The sequence below is a fragment of the Dinoponera quadriceps genome, unplaced genomic scaffold (assembly GCF_001313825.1).
Source record: "Dinoponera quadriceps isolate SergipeBrazil2010 unplaced genomic scaffold, ASM131382v1 scaffold566, whole genome shotgun sequence".
NCBI lineage: Eukaryota > Metazoa > Arthropoda > Insecta > Hymenoptera > Formicidae > Dinoponera > Dinoponera quadriceps.
The window spans coordinates 476932-483072 of record NW_014555972.1 but is presented as its reverse complement, the minus strand read 5'-3'; the positions used below and the strand labels follow the sequence as shown (position 1 = coordinate 483072).

General features: G+C 34.2%; 1 protein-coding gene across 11 annotated transcripts in view; it reads left to right on the top strand.

The window, feature by feature from the left end:
- The first annotated feature begins 3944 nt into the window (after window positions 1-3944).
- Window positions 3945-6141, top strand: part of LOC106746303 (ecdysone receptor) — an 82767-nt gene continuing 80570 nt past the window's right edge. The window contains exons 1-3 of one of the 11 annotated variants that reach the window (XM_014622771.1): window positions 3948-4125; window positions 4329-4586; window positions 4828-4953. The gene's annotated coding sequence lies outside the window, so the exon portion shown is untranslated. Of the gene's footprint in view, window positions 4126-4328; window positions 4678-4827; window positions 4954-6141 lie in introns of all 11 variants that reach the window. The other 10 variants (XM_014622769.1, XM_014622768.1, XM_014622767.1 and 7 more) reach the window with 10 other exon arrangements.

Sequence of the window (6141 nt, the reverse complement as noted above, 5' to 3'; positions counted from 1 at the left end):
TATATATATATATATATATATACAGGTAATTATTTAGTTTAGTTACAATTAATACAAATATCGATGAAATTACGCTTATTCGACGTGTTTTTGCACGAAAGGAAAGATTCTGGCAGAAAAAAGTGTCGCTCTGCCCCGCGAAGCGAATTCTTAATCATCAAAATTGACGACTCGACAGGTTAGGGAACCTGTCATACTGACGAAATGTTGCGACATGAGCATGCTCCGTGGTCACATTCGCACGCCCTATGGTCACATGTGCATGCTTTGTGGTCACATGATCATGTGAAAAGTGTATGATATTTAAGCAATAAAACAAAAGAAAGACACAAAAATTATATATTATATATAAAGTCATGTGTAAAAAGATGTTGGGCCTATTAGAATTTGCACACCTTACAAATAATAAAGAAGGATTAACAGATTTTTTTTATTCAGCATGATGTTTTAGCAAATATAATTAAGTGTAGTCAGTGTGATAATGATGTAAATATTAATAAGAAAAATATTAACGCTCCGATGTTGGAAAAGATATGTTATAAAAAATATACATATAAAACGTATTTCCAAGCAATGTGATTTTTCCAAAAGTGCAAGAATAAATACTTTGTTCCATCAAAGTCATCTTGACATAGACATAATTTGCAAAATTGTTGCATGTTTTCTAATGTTAAAACATCCACGTCAAGATCACACGCAGGATGAAATTGGTGTATTGTCAACCACGATTGTTGACTGGTTCAATTTTTGCAGAGAGGTAATTATATCTTATTCCTTAGATTATATATACTTAAGAAAAAAATATAGTAATATATCAAATAACGTTAATATTCTTTTACTTACAGGTCTGTGCGTTCTGGGCTGAAAAGCATAGCGAAAAGCTTGGTGGCTCAGGACACGGTAGAAATTGATGAAACAAAGGAAATTGCATTTTTGGAGAATACGAATATGATTTGAAGAAAATTTTTATCGTTCTAGTACAGGATCGAACAGAAAAAACACTTCTGGCGTGTATCAAGGAATGGATTTTGCCAGGAACTATTATCGTGTCAAATTGTTGGAAGTCTTATAATTGCAATATACATCAATTACATATGGTGAGAGAAGAGACTTACGTAGAAAAAAATATATATTTTTTTTCTATTATATATTATATATTGAAACTATGTTACGTAAAATAACATTATTTTAAGTGTTAAACTACGTTAAGTTAAAACCAAATTTATAATTTTATGAAAAGTTTAATTTTACTTCTACAATGTTCATCAATTACGTACGATGGTTTTACTTATTTAGAATAAATTAAAACTTACTAATTATATATTTCTTATTTTTAATCTTTCAGCTATTAAATCTTTCTTTGCAATACTTGCGTGAGCAACATCACACATATTTTCATTATCGACCACCATACAATCATTTATTTATATACCCTCATTGATTTCTAGTTTAAGATTATCACTTTTCATCAAACATATATTACGTAATATATTGCAGGCAAGAACATGCATTGGAATTAAGTTTACTCTGGATGCGTTCGAGGAGACACTTAGCGCTATAGACGCAAATACTATTAATACTGTTCGTGGGGCCAATAGCGTGAAAGCGATAACAAGCTGTACGCATGGCATTAGCGTAGCGTTAGCATTTGATCTGTTCTTTTTAGCTGCCTTGCTTAATTGATTTTATATGTTAGAATGAAACAGGTATATTTTACCTGGGTTGCCTCTCCATGCGGCGTAACTTGCGAAAGCATAACTTATGTCAGCCAATCAAATCATCTCAATTACCAAATTACCAACTACCACGGCAGATTTGATTGGCTGACGCAAGTTACGCTTACGCAAGTTACGCCTCATGGGGAAGCAGCCTCACTCTAACTTATTACATTAGTCCAGCAGTGCAACTAAAAAGAATAGACTAATAACTGTGTTGTACATCTCGTCGTTTTACATTTTTTTCTATTTCTTCTTTTCTATTCTTCTCCGAGTTAAGTTAACACGTTGAGCGCGGCGCCGATGTTGCTATCCTTTCCGCTCAGGCAGCAGCGAGCGAGCACTTGATGCCGAGAGCTCAAGAGATTTTTGAGATAGAGAGTATGAACAGAAGATTACTTTGTTTCACTTTACTGTGGGATGGTGCAGCCAATGCATAAGTATACAAATTATAAACAGAAGATAATGGGAAGGGGAACGGCAAGAATGTGACCTCCAAGAGACGATCAATCTTATTGTAATATGTGCAAATCTCATCTACACCTTTGCTTAAAATGTTTTAATAAACTCCATTAAAATTATAACATTAATTTTTTAACTCTTGACAATGCCGGTTTCACGCACCAATGTCGCCCAAACGAAAAGTCTACTGTCAGTCCTCAGGGAGTGACGCCGCCTGAACGGAAAGTTCACTGTCAGTCCCAAGGGACTGACGTCGCATTCAATGTGTTAAACATTTTTTTAGATTAGGTCAAATATCACAGTTTAGACTTGCCATCAGTTTCAACATATCGAAGCTTTATTTCCACGCAACTGTCCATTACGTAAGGAAATAATAGTAAAATAATAAATATGATGTACTCATACGATATTCATGTGCAAGAGCTATGACATATAATGTGCAGTTCTGGATGTTCACTGAACTTACAAGCACTAACGCTACCATTACACTACCTCGGAAGAAATAACTTTTATAGTGCGAAATTATAATGTAAAACACTACCACTAGTGACGTCATGATTGCGTTTGTAGTACTATTTTCTAGCTCCGCGAATAGTATTTAGCGTTAAATAGCGCTAATAGCGTTTCCTCGAACGCATCCTCTATCTATCGCAAGTGTTGTAAAAAGACTTCGAAAACGTCCTTTTAATAGTCCAAAAGTTCTTTCTATAGATATTCTTGCAGATATATGAGAAAAATTGTAATTTCGTTGGAGTTCTGTCAAGTGTCCATTGTCTCGATATAATATTAATAAATTTTCATGTAGTTTATAAGCTAAATCTCCAACTAAATGGCAATCTTATGCAAACTTTGACTTATCCCCAAGATAGGAGATCTCCTGAATAGCATTGGTAGTATTTGCGCTAACAGCATCTCCCCGAACGCATCCTAAGCGCAACATGTATTAACGAAGATGTGAGAAATGTAAAGAAAAGTAAAGCCTGCGGCACACGATGCTTGTTTTCGTGCTGGATTGTTTGCTTGAAAAATAAAAATATTTATTTTTCTTATTAATTTACACAGTTCTTTTAATAAATCTGTTTGCATTTTGTTGCCACGCTTACGCATTAACGATTATCAAACATTTCTTCTACTTTTTTTTATGAAGCCAATAACCATCCATCTTCTATCCTTCAGTGTTGGGTTCACTTCCGCTCATGGAAAACTGCTGCGTTAGTCATATAGTAATATTACACATATGGGAATAATACTTGCCAGCAGTGATGTTACTCTATGAATTATGGCGCCATCTCATGAAAATTTATCTTTAACTTTTCAAATTTCCCCGTATATAACACAATACTATAAATGAAATATTATTTAGAACATTCAATAAATTTATGTTATTATAAAATTCCGAAGGAATATTATTGGTTTGTTCTTTATAGCTGCACTACTGAGTTAGTGTGTTATAAGTTTGAGTGAGACAAGTATATATTTTCACACTTCAACTTACTGCACCAGTTACTTACTGCACCAGCAGTGCAGTTATAAAGAACAGACCACATGTAACTTGATGTTGCAACGCTCCTGCCATATAACTATAAGCTTCTAAACTATATGGGTATTATGGTTCAGCCTTTGATATACAAAGATGCTTGACTCACGTGCACATAGATGGAGGCAGTGGTATAGTCGCTCTCACTCCGATACGATCAAACTTGGCATATATTCGCTACCGTTAGCGTTTACTACCGTCGGTGCGCCACTGTCGAGGCCAATGGTGGAGTCGCGAGTCACGCGACCGGCACATACGTGAATACCACAGTTGCGCGCTTGCATTCTCAGCGGTAAAAGCGAAGGTTATACGCGCGCGCGCGCGCGCGTCTGTGTGTGTGCGTGTGTGTGTATCGTGTTTTCCATAAAAAATCTCTTCGTGTAGCGTTGTTTCTTGTTTTTAGTCAAATGCGTACGTCTCTTGCTTTTTCTTCCCCTCTGCCTTTCTCTCCGTCTTTCCTTCCCTTCTCTCCTCCCTCCCTTCCCCTCTTCCTTCTCCCTCTTTCTTCCTTTCTCTCTCTCTGTCTCTCGATTATATGTATCTCTTTTGTTAAACAGTTAAATACAGAAATGTGTTTTTGATATTAAAATAAATAAATTGTAATCGTTGTGTAGAGGGAGAGATAAAAGAAGAGGAAAGAAGAGAGATAGAATGAGAAGGAGAGATGTATAAAGTAGTGAAAGAGCGAAAGAGATAGGGCGGTTGACGAAGAAAGCGAGACAAGAAAAGAGAGAGAGATTGAGTGAGTAAGAGAGAAAGAGAAAGAGAGACGAACTGTATCGGACGGTGACGAACAGTAAAGAGTGCAACGAGGACACGGCAATCAGTCGCGCTTTCGCGAGAGGCGAGGCTAAGTGTAACGTTGTTTTCGAGTACGCTACTATTCTGTGTTTTTCGTTTGAAGAAAATTATATATGCAGAATTAACTGTTAAAATTGTCGACTCTTTTGTTCCTTTGTGTGCGTGAGTGTGTGCGTATGCACATATCTATATATATATATATATATATGTATCATGTGTGTATGTATATATATATGTATATAGTGTATGTGCATGAATGTATGTATATGTGTATTTATTTATTTATTTATTTATTTATTTATTTATATGTAGTGCAGCAGGAGAAGAAAGTAAAGTGATGTGTTAAATGTGTATTAAGTGTATATGAGTGCCACCTGAATACGGAGATTAAGAGGACCAGCGTTCTAGGAGGATTTTACGTCACATATTTTGTTACGGGTGAGTACATACTTTAATTACTATATTTTCTACTTTCTATACGTTTATAGTATTCACGTGTCATATCTAAACAATATGCTAGTATTCCGTTTGGACAAATAATATAAAATTATTTATACTCCAATTTTAATCTGTCAGATATGGAATATTTAATTTAGCTTTTTCTCTGTTTCTCTCTCTTCTGTGTGTCCTACTTCCCTCCTCACTCGTACCGTCCTCATCCCGGCTTCCCCTCCCTGCATCTCTTTCAACCTCCTCCCTCTTTTTCTTCCCACCTATATCTCCCTCTCTTTCTTTCTATATTTCTTTCTCGCTCACTCGCTCGGTGCGACCTTCGAGCGAGGACGTGCAGCGCGATGAGAACTTTCCAATCGCACAAATGTAGCAGATAACTTGTTGGCACTTGAAATGCTTGGAATCCTATTATTAATAATAATTGCAATATTAGTGTGATCACTGACATCAGAATTATTCCAAATGAGTAACAGTTAATTCTAAACAAACGTGTTATGACAACAATCGTACGACGTAATATGTAAACAATTAGAATAGTGATCTCATTTTCTACTATAAACTAAGAAGGACGAAATTATTAAGTTTGTAACTGAATGCATTATTATTATGCATTAAAATTATATTACTTATGTTTATAGACTTATTTTTATGCTAATATAGTATATAACATACTCGAAATATCACCAATTATGTAAAGTATAAATAATCATTAATATCTAACAACATTTATAGAATATATTCTTAAAAATATCTATTATTTAAACATACGTTCTTTTTTAAAATCATAAATTCTAATGTTAAATTTGATAATTCCATGTTTTTAAATCTTGTTCTACATATATTAATAAACGAAAAATTTAGAATAAAAATGTTGGCAGAAAATATAAATGTTTTATAACAGTTAAATTTTATACAAGATTTCTTAATTGACTGTCACGTTAGCACTTTGTCCTTATGTCAATACGTATACTACCAGGTATGCAACTACTAGACATGCAACTTATAAACGTTTAGAAGATAATATTGATTTGTTATATTTCATTTAATACTTATTATTAAATGTAGCTAGAAAAGTATGAATCAGAACTTTCCGATTTAATTTTTAATGAGAAACGATTATGTAATTAGTGGGTGAAAATTAAGATTTCCTGTTTTACAAGCTAAAATATTTGT